This window comes from Odocoileus virginianus, chromosome X (assembly GCF_023699985.2).
Source record: "Odocoileus virginianus isolate 20LAN1187 ecotype Illinois chromosome X, Ovbor_1.2, whole genome shotgun sequence".
Classification (NCBI taxonomy): Eukaryota; Metazoa; Chordata; class Mammalia; order Artiodactyla; family Cervidae; genus Odocoileus; species Odocoileus virginianus.
In genome coordinates, this window is record NC_069708.1 from 32,032,663 (window position 1) to 32,048,118 (window position 15,456).

At 38.8% G+C, this 15,456-nt stretch overlaps 1 long non-coding RNA gene and 1 pseudogene across 1 annotated transcript in view; both read left to right on the forward strand.

Annotated features, from left to right (window-relative positions):
• The window catches only part of LOC139033171 (uncharacterized), a 55,959-nt gene that overhangs the window by 18,267 nt on the left and 22,236 nt on the right, over positions 1-15,456 (forward strand). The window contains exon 3 of the long non-coding RNA XR_011485793.1: positions 4,458-4,525. This is a non-coding gene — a long non-coding RNA (uncharacterized lncRNA). The remainder of the gene's footprint in view (positions 1-4,457; positions 4,526-15,456) is intronic.
• Positions 6,028-7,732, forward strand: LOC110130171 (dnaJ homolog subfamily A member 1 pseudogene; annotated as a pseudogene).

Below are 15,456 nucleotides of genomic sequence, written 5' to 3' on the forward strand. Positions count from 1 at the left end.
TGTATCCCTGTCTGTGAGATAGCCATCCATCTAACAAAATAACATCATTTCTAGTAGGACTTTCATAGACTTTTGTGCCATCTGTGGGACTGGAATTTACATAGACAACCTGATGGAAGGTAAAATCAACTTAAAATCAGGAAACTTGTGTTCTTCTCATGGCTTTTCTTTTGACAAGTCACTTCATCTCTCCAAATGTATTATGTTTTAAGGATTTATACTGAGTCATGATAGAGATGGGCTAGTCTTCCACACAAATGGTTTGGCAAGTTAATTCAGTATATGTGAAATTCTTTCGTATCATTTGTCTTTCTTAATCAAAAAAGCTGAGTTTAAAAGTGAATTAGTATTTATACCTGAGTGTATAGTGACAGAGGGGATGGAGTCAAGATGATGGAGTAGGAGGATGCAAAGTTTGCATCTTCTCACAAGTAGGGCATCTACTGGATGCTCATGGGGGACTTCCACACCTAAGGGGACAGGAGGAGCCCTCAAGTGACTGGGTAGGACATGGGGGGAGAAAGGAGAGAGAAGAAATGGAGGCAGGATGGGACTAGTACCCCTGAAGGGCAGTTGGGGAATGGGAGGGGCTCTGGAGGGGCCCACTCACCATGAAAGGATCAATGGGGAAGGGGAGGAGACCCTTGGGAGATAAGGGGGAACTCTGCTAGCATTTCCCCTCACACACTTGGGCCCCTGTGAGCTTACTGAAATTCTGGGCCTGATCCTCCACCCTCCAAGGCCAGAGGCAATCTGGGGCCCCCTCTGGCAGTGCTGACCCTAAGCTCTGCCCCAGCCCCCACCCCCCAAGGCCTTGTCCAGCCTCCTAGATCCTGAGCATAGGCCCCACCCCCACCTAAATTCCACTTCATCTAAGCTCTGGCCCCCACAGCCAAGGCCTTTTCTGGAATTTTTTGTTCTTTTGCTATTATGGTTTTGTTTTACCTTGTTGTTTTATTTATATTTTAATTTTTCTAATCTATCTGTTATTTTTCTAATTTTATTTTATTTTTTATTTTTTGTTATTGTTCTGCTCCATTTTTTTTTTTGCCTCACCACAGCACTTGCAGGATCTTGGTTCATGCACCAGGGGTTGGGCCCAAGCTCCTGTGGTAAGAGCACCAAGTCCAAACCACTGAACTAACAGAACCTCAGACCCCAGAGAATATCAATCAGAGTGGGATCTCCTGGAGTTCCTCATCTTGGCACCAAGACCCAACTCTATCCAAATGCCTGCAAACTCCACTGCTGGAAGCTTCAGGCCAAACAACCAGTAAGACAGGAACACAGTCTCACCCATCAAAAAAAAATGAGATGACAAAAAAATATATTATAGATGAAGGAACAAGGTAAAAACCCACCAGACCAAATAAATGAAGAGTATGTAGGCAACCTACCTGAAAAAGAATTCAAAATAATGATAATAAAAATGATCCAAAATCTTGGAAATTGAATGGAGGCACAGATTGAGAAAATACAAAAAATGTTTAACAAAGACCTAGAAGAACTAAAGAACAAACAGAGATGAACAACACAATAACTGAAATGAAAAATACACTAGAAGGAATCAATAGCAGAATAACTGAGGCAGAAGAACAAATAAGTGAACTGAAAGGTAGAATGGTGGAAATAACTGCTGAAAAGCAGAATAAAGAAGAAAGAATTGAGAACAGTCTCATAGACCTCTGGGACAACATTAAGTGCACAAGCATTTGAATTTATAGAGTTCTCATATGAAGAAGAGAAAAAGAAAGGGCCTGAGAAAATATTTGAAAAGATTATAGTCAAAAACTTCCCTAATATGGGAAGGGAAATAGTCACTCAAGTGCAGAAAGTGCAGAGAGTCCCATACAGGATAAACTCTAGGAGAAACAGATCAAGCATATTAATCAAACTAAGAAAAATTAAATTCAAAGAAAAAATGTTAAAAGCATCAAGAAAAAAGCAACAAATAACATACAAGGGAATCCCCATACAGTTATCTGCTGATTTTTGGCAGAAACTCTGCAGGCCAGAAGGGAGTGGCAGGATATATTTAAAATGATGAAAAAGAAAAACCTACAACCAAGATTACTTAGTAAGGATCTCACTCATATTTGACAGATAAATCAAAAGCACACAGAAAAGCAAAAGCTAAGAGAATTCAGCACCACCAAACCAGCTTTATAACAAATGCTAAACGAACTTCTTTAAGCAGGAAACACAATAGAAGAAAAAGGCCCACAAAAACAAACCCAAAACAATTAAGAAAATGGTAATAGAAACATACGTATTGATAATTACCTTGATTGTAAATGGATAAAATGCTCCAACCAAAAGACATAGACTGGCTGAATGAATACAAAAACAAGACCCACATATGTGCTGTCTACAAGAGATCCACTTCAGACCCAGGGACATATACCGACAGAAAGTGAGGGGATAGAGAAAGATATTCCATGCAAATTTAAACCAATAGAAAGTTGGAATAGCAATACACATCAGATAAAATTAACTTTAAAATAAAGACTGTTATAAGGGATAAGGAAGGATACTACATAATGATCAAGTGACAAATCCAAGAAGATACAACAATTATAAATATTTATGCACTCAACATAGGAGCACCTCAATGTACAAGGCAAATGCTAACAGCTGTAATGGGAGGTTGACAGTAACACAATAATAGTGGGGTCTTTAACAGCCCACTTACATCAATGGACAGACTGTCCAGACAGAAAATAAATAAGGTAACTCAAGCTTTAAATGAGTTAATAGACCAGATAGATTTAATTGATATTTATAAGGCATTCCATCCAAAAGTGGCAGAATACACTTTCTGTTCAAGCACACATAGAATATTCTCCAGGATAGATCACATCTTGGGTCACAAATCAAGCCTTGAAAATTTAAGAAAATTGAAATCATATCAAGCATCTTTTCTGACCACAACAGTATGAGATTAGAAATCAGTTGGAGGAAAAATACTGTAAAAAACACAAACACATGGAGGCTAAACAGTGTGATGCTAAATAACCAAGATATCACTTGATAAATAAAATAGGAAATAAAAAAATACATAGAAACAAATGACAATGAAAACATGATGACCCAAAACCTATGGGATGCAGTAAAAGCAGTTCTAAGAGGGAAGTAATTTATAGCAATTTGATCTCACTTCAACAACCAAGAAAAATCTCAAATAAACAACCTAACCTTATACCTAAAGCAACTAGAGAAAGAAGAACAAAGAAAATCCAAAGTCAGTGAAGGAAAGAAATAATAAAGATTAGAGCAGAAATAAATGAAGTAGAAATGAGGAAAATGATAGCAAAGATCAATAAAAGTAAAAGTTTGTTCTTTGAGAGGATAAACAAAATTGATAAATCTTTAGCCAGACTCCTCAAGAAAAAAGTCTGAGAAAACTCAAATCAATAAAATTAGAAATGCAAAAGGAGATGTTACAACGGACTTCACAGAAATAAGAGACTACTATGAGTAACTGAATGCCAGTAAAATGGACAACCTGGAAGAAATGGACTAATTCTTGAAAAGGTACAACTTTCCAAGACTGAACCAGGAAGAATTAGAAAATACTAATAGACAAATCACAAGTAATGGAATTGAAGCTGTAATCAGAAATCTTCCAACAAACAGAAGTCCAGGACATGATGAAATCTACCAGACATTTAAAGAAAAGTTAACACCTATCCTTCTCAAAATATTCCAAAATATTGCAGAGGGAGGAACACTCCTTAACTCACTCTGTGAGATCCTCATCACCCTGATACCAAGACCAGACAAAGATATCACAAAGAAAGAAAATTACAGACCAATATCACTGATAAACATAAATGCAAAAATTCTCAGCAGAATACGAGCAAACAGAATCCAACAACTCCTTAGAAGGATCATATACCATGATCAAGGGGGATTTATCCCAGGAATGCAGATTCTTCAGTATAATGCAAATACTAACAAATGTGATACACCATACAAAAAATTGAAAGATAAACCATATGATCATTTCAATAGATGTAGAAAAAGCTTTTGACAAAAATCAACACCCATTTATGATTTAAAAAAAAACTCTCCAGAAAATGGGCATAGAAAGAACTACCTCAACATAATAAAGTCATATATGACAAACCTACAGTTAACATTATACTCAATAAAAAACTGAAAGCATTTCCTCTAGGATCAGGAACAAGACAAGGATGTCCACTCTAACCACTATTATTCAACATAGTTTTGGAAGTCCTAGCCACGGCAATCAAAAAAGAAAAAAATTCTGTGTGACAGGCCTAAACTGAAGCTGCAAAAAACAGCACTGATTCTTTCCTATTCTCTTTAATTGCTTGTCTGCTCTCTGCTCTCATCTCCCTGGCATGCTGAATGAACCTAGGTTCCACAACTGCTTCTAGAAGCCCTTCATTTTGCTTACCTTTAAGTACTTCTCTTTTTCTATGGTTTTTCAGGTCTCAGCTCCCTGCTCTGACATTGACTTTGAATGCTCCTTTGATTGCAGTAACAGCAGCAGTTTCAGGTAAAAGACTCAGAGGGATTAGGTAGAGAGGGAGGTGGCAGGGGGGGATCGGGATGGGGAATACATATAAATCCATGGCTGATTCATGTCAATGTATGACAAAACCCACTACAATATTGTAAAGTAATTAGCCTCCAACTAATAAAAATAAATGAAAAAAAAAAAAAAAAGAAACCTCTTCCACTAGCCCTGTCCCCATGAAACATTTGCCAACAAAGCTTGTCCCTTTCTGTACCTTGTCAGGGCAGGCTATTTGGATGTTTGGATCTTTACCCTTTCCCTTCATTTAAAATTTCCTGTGACAAACATAGATAGATACTGGGGGTCATATTGGTAACCCTTGTCATCTATGAAAGCAGAGATCACATTAATCCAGTAATATCTTGTTGCACCCAGTTTCCTTGAGCCCCACCTCACACTTATGCAAGACATATTTACTTATACTACTACTTTTTCTTCCTCTTCTGCTCCTTCTCCTCTTTTTCCTTCTCCTTCTTATATTTCCTTTTTCAAAGAAATCTCTCATCCTTTCATCCATGTACTTCTTGTTGCCTAACAAAGTTAAAATACTTTATTTTTTTTCCTTCAAAGTTAAAATACTTTAAAGCACTGGCCTCCAGCACTGAACCAATCTTCACCAATCCCCCAATACCTGGGGGCTGACTTAAAACTGAAATTGAAACTATCATTAGATCATTGTTGTTGTTTTTTTTTTTTTTCATTTTTCTCGGTCATTGACATGAATATAAATTGTAAGTATAAACTTAGGACACCACCTTTTCTGGAATATTCTAGAATTTATATTAGCATTTATCGAAGCAGAGTTGTTACAAGTATCCTTGTGATGTAATCCTTGCTACATACAAAAATGTTTGGGGACTGCTTTTTTGGACTTAAGGGGTGACAGGGTGTAGTGGAAAGAGCATGAGGTTTGGAGATGATACAAACTTTACTTTGAATCACTAATCTGCCATACATTAGCTGTGCAATTTTTGTGCAAGCCCACTCTCTAAGCTTCCAGCTCCTCATGCATAAAATGAGGCTAAGACTGTTTATCTTGCTGAATTGTATTGTGGTTTATTCCTATCAAAATGCTGAACACACAGTAACTGCTTGTTATTTTCGTACTCTGTACTTACTGCCAGTTTATCATTTGTGCAAGAAAGTTGTTGTCCCTGCACACTCTCCTTTAGTTGATGGCTTTATTCCCCCCTCCCTCTTTTGTGCTCTGGTCAAACTCAACTACGCGTGCCAAGTCACTTCAGTCAGGTCTGACTCTTTGTGATCCTAAGGACTGTAGCCCCCCCAGGCTCCTCTGTCCATGGGGATTCTCCAGGCAAGAATACTGGAGTGGATTGCCATGCCCTCCTCCAGGCGATCTTCCCGACTCAGGGATTGAACCCGAGTCTCTTAATAAGTTTCCTGCATTGGCAGGCAGGTTCTTTACCACTAATCCTGCCTTGGAAGCCCAAACTTAACTATAATCTTCCTTAAAACATTAGGACTTTCCAGAACGCTCGGTGAAAGGCAGAGGAGCGGCGGCTGCCCGAGCTGCGCACAGCAACGCGCTCCTTCCCGCTCCCCCACACCGGCATCGGCCCGCTCACCGGCTGTAGAAAATGGTGAAAGAAACCACTTATTATGATGTTTTGGGGGTCAAACCCAGTGCCACCCAAGAAGAACTGAAAAAGGCTTACAGGAAACTGGCCTTGAAGTACCACCCTGATAAGAATCCAAATGAAGGCGAGAAGTTTAAACAGATTTCTCAAGCTTATGAAGTGCTTTCTGATGCAAAGAAAAGGGAATTATATGACAAAGGAGGAGAACAGGCAATTAAAGAAGGTGGAGCAGGTGGTGGTTTTGGCTCCCCAATGGACATCTTTGATATGTTTTTCGGAGGAGGAGGCAGGATGCAGAGAGAGAGGAGAGGTAAAAACGTTGTGCATCAACTTACAGTAACTTTAGAAGATTTATATAATGGTGCAACAAAAAAACTAGCTATGCAAAAGAATGTGATTTGTGACAAATGTGAAGGCCGAGGTGGTAAGAAAGGAGCGGTAGAATGCTGTCCCAATTGCCGGGGTAGTGGAATGCAAATAAGAATTCATCAGATAGGACCTGGAATGGTTCAGCAAATTCAGTCTGTCTGCATGGAGTGCCAGGGCCATGGGGAGCGGATCAGTCCTAAAGATAGATGCAAAAGCTGCAATGGAAGGAAGATAGTTCGAGAAAAGAAAATTCTAGAAGTTCATATTGACAAAGGCATGAAAGATGGCCAGAAGATAACATTCCATGGTGAAGGAGACCAAGAACCAGGACTGGAGCCAGGAGATATTATCATTGTTTTAGATCAGAAGGACCATGCTGTTTTTACTCGACGAGGAGAAGATCTTTTCATGTGTATGGACATACAGCTGGTTGAGGCATTGTGTGGCTTCCAGAAGCCAATATCTACTCTTGACAACCGAACCATAGTCATCACTTCTCATCCAGGTCAGATCGTCAAGCATGGAGATATCAAGTGTGTGCTAAATGAAGGCATGCCAATTTATCGTAGGCCATATGAAAAGGGTCGCCTAATCATTGAATTTAAGGTAAACTTTCCTGAGAATGGCTTTCTCTCTCCTGATAAACTCTCTTTGCTGGAAAAACTTCTGCCTGAGAGGAAGGAAGTAGAAGAGACTGATGAAATGGACCAGGTAGAATTAGTGGACTTTGATCCAAATCAGGAAAGACGGCGTCATTACAATGGAGAAGCATATGAGGATGATGAACATCATCCTCAGGGTGGTGTTCAGTGTCAGACCTCTTAGTAGGCCTGTGAATAACACTCACTGCTGGAGTTTTATTGCAGTAGTGATTGAGTGAAGGACTATAATCATAATATGCTCACTACTTGCTTTTGTTTTAATATTCAACTATAGTAGTGTTTAAAAGTTAAATGAAGAATAAACTCGAATATAAAAGCTCTGACTTTGCCCTGTATGTATGATGACTTCAGTGTGCAAGATAAGTTTAATACTTGTAAAAACGACTTTAAAAAATTACCCCTAGCATTTGTTAGGCCATACTTTGTAATTGATTTCAGCTATGTACATGGAATAGCTTAGACTGAAATGCCAGGTATATGTATTGACTTCAGTGTATGACTCTTAATTGTTAAGCTATGAAATTAAAACTGTGTTTAACTGGCAGTCAGACAAAGAAGTTAATGTAGAGAAGTGTTGGTTTGTATAGTTGTAGTAAGTGGGATTCATTGTGATGCTTCTGCATTTATTCTATTGCCTCAACTGTTATTTGAAGATGGCATGCTGCATAATTTAATTTAGCCTTTGGTATCAGTGATAGGAATGATACCTTTGTCAAGAAGGGGTTTATCATAACATGCTGCTTCTTGAGGGCTTGCACTTGTAGAATTGCATTCCCTTCTGCTGTGTCATCTTTTATTAATATATATAGCTATTGGTCCTGGTTACTTTTTTTGCCACTTCTCCCCCCACCCCACCCCCCTTTGGACCACAGTAAGCCTTAGAATAGTGACTTCTGGAGCAGGGAAACTTAGAGGTTAGAGTGATGAGACCTTTACATGAAGAAGTAATTTGCATGTATGAGCTAGGAAGGTGTTTTTGTAGGTATGTTACAGGCTTACTTTAAACCATTTAACTTATGCTCCAGAGTAACTGTAATTTAATGTTGGTAGTATAGCAAATTATGATGAATAGCTTTAATTGTATGTTTAAAGTCATATGTTCACAAGTTTAAATCTGGTATCAGAATTTAAGCAATTCTTGAAATGTATGAATGTCTCTTTAATATACTGATTACAAAGCAAAAAAAAAAAAACATTAGGACTATAAGCACAATTTTCTGACTTGATATATATTAAAACTTACAGAAAATAAAATAATGGAAAAATCTATAAATGTTATCCTAGTAACAAAAAAAAATCTATCATTACTATGACTTAACATAGGGAGATCGTGACCAATATTATGAGACCAGCATAAAAAAAGGCATAGGGAATTATGAATTTGAAAAAGATACATAGCTTCCATTACCTACAGAGAATATAATCATTAACAGATTAATAGAATAAACACACTGTTTATGTATTTTTAATTTTGGGTATGCTAGGTCTTCATTGCTGAGCTGGCTTTCTCTAGTTGTGGAGAGCAGGGGCTACTCTCTAGTAGTGACATGTGGGCTTCTCATTGTGTTGGCTTCTCTTGTTGCAGGGCACTGGTTCTAGGGTGCATGGGCTTCAGTATTTGCAGCACATGGACTCAGTAGTTGTGGCTCCCAGGCTCTAGAACACTGGCTCAATAGTTGTGGTGCACAGACTTAGGTGTTCCACGGCATGTGGGATCATCCCAGATTTGGAATCGAACCTGAGTTCCCTGCATTGGCAGGCAATTTTTATTTTACCACTGAGCCATCAGTAAAGCCCAATGGTGACATTTTTAAAACTAATAAAAGTTCAGAAAGCTTTCTATGCTTATGCTGTGCTGTGCTTAGTCTCAGTCGTGTCCTACTCTTTGCAACCCCATGGACTGTAGCCTGCCAGGCTCCTCTGTCCATGGGGATTCTCCAGGCAAGAATACTGGTGGGTTGTCATGCCCTCTTCCAGGGAATCTTCCCAACCCAGGGATCAAACCCATGTCTCCCACATTGCAGGCAGATTCTTTACCATCTGAGCCACCAGGGAAGCCCTCTATGCTTATGATCAACAATTTTAAAATTGAAAATAAAAAACACTAAAAATTAAAATCTTAATGGCACTCTTGCTATTCCTAACTAGAAAATTAAATAATAAGATATTTCCCAAAATAATAAAATCTAAAAGTGTCTAGGAAATAGCCTAACACAGAGACACAAAATTTTACAGACAATATTTTAAAACTTTTTAAAAATATAAAGGAAGTTTTGATTAAATGAAAAATTCCATGTCTATATTTGGGATGATTTAACATAGCAATTGCACCAATTCATCTCACATTAACTTGCAAATTCAGTGCCATCTCAAATCGAATTCCAGCAGAACTTTGGGAAAAGTTGGTAAACTTTATTACTTTATTATTTATAGTGAAAAAATTTCATGAATAATCACTTTGAAAATCAACTTGACAAAGAAAAGCAGTGAGAAAGGATTCACTCTATTAGATATTAAGATACACTTTAAAGCCATAATAATAAAATAACATGGTACCTTTCTTATAGGAACTGATAAGTAAACAAAGGAACAGAAAAGTGAGCTCAGAAATACATTCACCTATGTAGGGTAATTTGATATATGATAAAGATACCCCTCAAAACATCAGAAACACAACTGATTTCTTTTTTCCGTTTTTGTGAGCTAATTTGTTAATTTGGGGGCTTCCCTGGTGGCTCAGATGGTAAAGAATCTGCCTACAATGCAGGAGACATAGGTCTATCCCTGTACCTTATACAACACACAAAACTGCAATTTAGATGGATTAGATGTAAATGGGAAAGGTAAAGCTAAATATACAGCTCCTATTGTAATCTAAGGAGGCAAAAGGTTTTTTAGAAACAGGAATCTAAAAGCAAAATCACAAAGCAAAAATTTGATGGCTTTTACCATATTATCATTAAAATTTTCTGGTCATTAAGAATATCATAGACAATGTTAATTAAGTGATAATGACATATAGATGATATCTAAACTATTACAGCCAACAAGGAATTAACATCTTGTTGTTGTTATTTAGTTGCTCAGTCGTGTCTGACTCTTTGTGACCCCATGGACTGTAGCCCACCAGGCTCCTCTGTCCATGGACTCTCCAGGCAAGAAACCTGGAGTTAGTGACCATTTCCTTCTCCAGGGGATCTTCCTGACCCAGGGATTGAATCTGCATCTCCTGTGTCTCCTGCGTTTCCTGCATTGAAGGCAGATTCTTTACTACTGAGCCACTTGGGAAACCCTAAATATATGGAAAGATTTTCAAAATCACAAATATTCAGAAATATGTTAGTAAAAGACAAAATTATATCACTAATACCACCAGAATTGCAAAAATTATAGAAATAAATAATACCAAGTGTTACTGATGTGAGCCGATGGGCCTTCTTATGCAGTGGTCTTGAGAATCTTAATATTACAGACTTCAGTAAGTGGCTTACTTTACTTATAAAAGCTTTTCAAAGTCATATTTTGTGATTCTATTCACTGTAATACCATCATAATTATAAATATACCAATCCAAAAAATTCCCATTTTTTTAGGTATATACCCAACTCAACTATACTGTTTCTCTGCTTCCTTTGTGGTTACCAGTGCTCTTGAGACAAGAGCTAGAAAATCCACTCAGAGATGGTATACTAATGTTGGCCTAGATTTAAAGTGAAAAGAAGGAAATAATCTTTTTTGAGCTCCACAGTGTACCAGGCATCAAGCTGGGCAATTTAAGTTGTCTCGTTGAATCTATACGTTGTTATGAGGGAATAGACACTATTAGCCCATTGTTTGGATAAGGAAACATGTTCAGAGTGGTTAAATAATTCGTCAAAGGGCACAGATTGTAGCCCAGGTCTGGTCCTCTTTTCACTACATTACCACAAGTGCCTGAGAACAAACAGGTTGAAACTGGAACACTAGAGTAGGGAAACCTTGGGCAGCACACATCAGAAAGTAGACTGACAGATCTATGGTTATTGTGCTTTTATTTTTCCTGCTTACCAGAAATGCCATATGCTGATAATGAATTTGATTGCCTGAGAGATGTAAATTGAGGTGAAATAAATTTAAAGCAGACTCTGCATTCATTCACATTAAGATAGAGGTAACCTGTAAAACTTGTTTTTGCCCCCTACCATGATGATTATCTTTTACCTGGATTGAAATCCATAGACCCCAAAGTGCATCTCCAGTTATGGAATCTCAGGTATCAGTGCAAACAGTCAGGGGGTAATTTATTGTGCAGGGGTGAGAACAGGGCTGGAGTACATCTTAATTCTCTAATTTAAGTGTGTAATTGCCTTCTCTGCCTCCATGTGCTAACAATTTTGATTACAGGAGAAATAACACTGGTTTTTGATGATCTGTACAGAGATTGCTTTGGAATTTGATTTGTTTTGGAATTTAACCTTGGGACAAATTTTTTTAGTTTTCCTGAAGCAGCTATGAAGTATTTATTAGAAGAGAGAAATGTAAACTAAATAACTTTCCATTTTTCTTTGCAGCAAATTGAAATGGAAGGACCATTCCTTCAAAAATGAGTGTCACACATATGAAGGGATTTTTTTCCTAATAGTAACTCTGAGGTCTGGGGCCGACAAGATGGGTTTAGAGAACCTACTGCTTCCTCAACCATTCTGGCTCATTTTAATTGGGTTTTCTCTGCTGTCTTTGGCAGAGACATATGGGTTCAGTAAATGCACACAATATGAATTGGGCATTCACCATGTGTTCTTCATTCGGAAGATCACCAACTTAACAGATGCCATTCATGACATCCCTGGATACACTACTCACCTCCACCTGACACAGAACCAAATTCAGGTCCTTCCTCCCTACTGCTTCACTAATTTGTCTGCTCTGGTGGACTTGTGACTGCAATGAAATTTCATTTGGAAGGTTGATGAGAGGGCATTCTGGGGTCTAGAAAGTCTAACCCTTTTGAATTTAGTAGAAAATAAGATTCAAACTGTGAACTACTCCTTTGAGGGCCTGTCCAACTTGGAAACTTTGCTCCTGAGTCACAATCAGATCACCCACATTCACAAAAATGCCTTTGTCCCTCTTGTCAAATTGAAACATTTAAGTTTATCTCAAAATTTTATTACTGATTTTTCCAGTATTCTTGAAGCAGTCCAGCATCTGCCGCACCTGGAATACCTTGATCTTACTAATAACAACATAATGTCCTTGGATCACAGCCCCAGATCATTGGCCTCCCTGACCCAACTGGGGATGCAGGAGAACAAACTAACAGAATTAAACTTCTCTGCCTTGTCACTGCCTAATCTGACCACTCTGGATGTCTCTCAGAATAGCCATTGAGTCATTCAGAATGTGGATCTGGAAACTCTGCCCCAACTGAGGAGCTTGAATCTGAGTGGAACACTGGTGAAATTAGAGATGCTTCCAGTCAAACACCTACAGAATCTAAGTGAAATGGATCTTATAACCAGAAATTTAGAGGTAGTCACTTAAACCTCAGGAGAGTGTGTTACCTCCTCCAGAAGTTGCCTATATTGAAGGCTTTGGTTTTTAGGAAAAATGCCATTAATGCAGGGAGCATAAAGCGCCTTGCCAACTGTTACCAGGCTCTTATCCCTTGATCTGGGCCAAAGCAATGATCTGGTTCACCTCAATGACAGTGAGTTTGATGCTATACCCAGCCTCCAAAGGCTGAATCTAAACAAGTGTCAACTTTCCTTTGTCAGCAACAGGACCTGGAATGCCCTCGAGAACTTGAGACCTGAGCCTCTAGACCTGAGCCACAACAAGTTTAAAAACTTTCCAGATTTTGTGTTTTCACCCTTGAGGTACTTACAATCGCTCTTTCTCTCTAGAAATCCCATCACAGAACTCAATAGTATGGCCTTTTATGAGCTGTTTTCATTAAAGGAGCTCAATTTGGCTGGGTGCTGGATAGTGAAAATTGACAAATACTGCTTTGCTCAATTTCCAAATTTAGAGAGTTTAAATCTTGAATACAACAATATTCAGACACTGAAACGCAAAACCTTTCAGTTTCTGAAGAAGCTCCAAGTTCTCATTCTCTCCCAGAACCACCTGAGTGTCACAGAGAAGTATGCATTTTCTGGCCTCAATCACCTTTATAAACTCGACTTGGCATACAATATCTTGTCAAGTTTTCAAGCTGGCCTTTTCTTGGGCCTGGAAAATCTAGAAGTTTTGAATCTCAGTTTTAACAAAATCACTTATTAAACCACTAGCACCTTGCCATTTCCTCCATTTATGAACCTCAAGTCTTTGAAACAACTCAACCTAGAAGGACAAATACATGGGATTCAGGTTGTTCCAACCAACTTCCAAGGGCTGAAAGACCTGCAGGAGCTACTCCTAGGGAAAAATTCCATTGTATTCCTAGACCACCTTCAATTTGACTCCCTGATTAATTTCACAAAGTTGGATATCTCAGGAATAAAATCTGGAGACTGAAGTCTCAGTTTAAATGTTTCTTTATTCCAAAAACTCAAAAGACTAAAAATGCTGTGCCTGGAAAACAACAACTTAAGAGTCATTGACTCCTGGCATGTTCTCTGCCTTAGAAAGCCTTCAGATCTTCTCTTTAAGATTCAACAACCTAAGAGTCATTAATCAAAGTCATCTGGAGAATCTGAAATCCCTGAAGTACTTTGATATCTATGGGAATAAACTTCAGTGCAGCTATGAACACAGCAAATGTCCATATCCCTTACTTCCAGAGTTACACCTGTCAACAGCCAAATATCAAAAATTTGTTGATAGATTTTGATGATTCTATGTGTACTTTTGATCTGGGAAAAGTTTGCTTCTTCTGTTCCTCCAGTCTGGTCCTCACAGCCATGATCTTCTCTTGGTTCATTGACAAGATGGCTCCATCTCTATTGTATGGGCTCTACATATTTCGAGCCTGATACCTGCCCAAGTGGCATAGGACAGAGAAGGAGTTCATCTATAATGCCTTTGTTTCTTTCACTGCCACTGATGAGCAGTGGGTATATGAAGAGCTTGTTCCAGCCCTAGAAGAAGGTGGCCAGCCAACCTTTAAGCTCTGCCTTCACCACCAAGACTTTGAGCCAGGCACAGATATCTTTGAGAACATCCAGAATGCCATTGACACCAGTGGGAAAACTTTGTGTGTGGTGAGTAACCACTACCTGCACAGTGAATGGTGTTGGCTTGAAGTACAGTTGGCCAGCATCAAGATGTTCTATGAGCATGAAGATGTCATCATCTTGATCTTACTGGAAGAGATCCCGAACTATAAGTTATCCATCTACCACTGACTCAGGAAACTTGTGAACAGGCAGACATTTATCACCTGGCCAGACAGTGCCCAGGAGAGGCCACTCTTCTGGACTCGCATTAGAAATGCGTTGGGCAACAAATCTGTGGAGAAAGACAACACACAGCTAATTGTGGCTCAGTGACGGGAAGTCTTTGTGACTTCAAATCCAATCTTGCCTAAGGTGTGTACAGGCTATGAGTGTGACTGAACGTAAGTGCTCTGCAGGGAGAAGGCTGCTTATGACCGTTATTTGGCTAATGTCCATCGGGCAACTGGAAGAGTGAAGGAAGCTGCTTGAAGAAGCTTCAGGAATGTTGTTAAAGGAAGTAATCCCAATATTAGAGTATAGGATATCTGGAAAGTATTCCTGTTTTATTAAGGGGAAGCTTGGGAGACAAATCACTAGGATTTCTGGGGACCAGCAGGGCCCTCATATGTGCTCGAGAACATTGTTCAACTAGTTTATCCAAATCAGTTCCTGTCAAGATAGATTGGACTGCACTCCTTCCAAGAACCTATAAGAAAAGAAACACCACATAGGCTTCAATAAAAGCAAAAAAGTTAGAATTCTAGTGTATTCTCTGTTAGGACATGAAATTCCAAAGGCCAGCTTCTGTTTAAGTCAGAGCCCAAGAGTTAGGAGCGTCCTAGTTTGATTCCACTGATTTACTCTAAGGGAAGCAGCTTTGATCTAGCAGCGCAATGAGGGCTACAGAAACTATCACCTAGCTGTGATAAAATCAGACTTCATAGACCAAGCAGTTTTTGACAGCCATTCTTAGGGTTGTATTCTCAATGGCTTCATCTTTCAGACACACCAGTGTCCTGTAGCAGGCAATGTTTATAGGGAGCAACACCCAGCATAGGGGCCATGGCTCTGGTAGTAGGCAAAGTGCTACAAATTCCTGTAGAAGGAATTTCTTATAGGAAAAGTGCTATAAATTCGTGGAG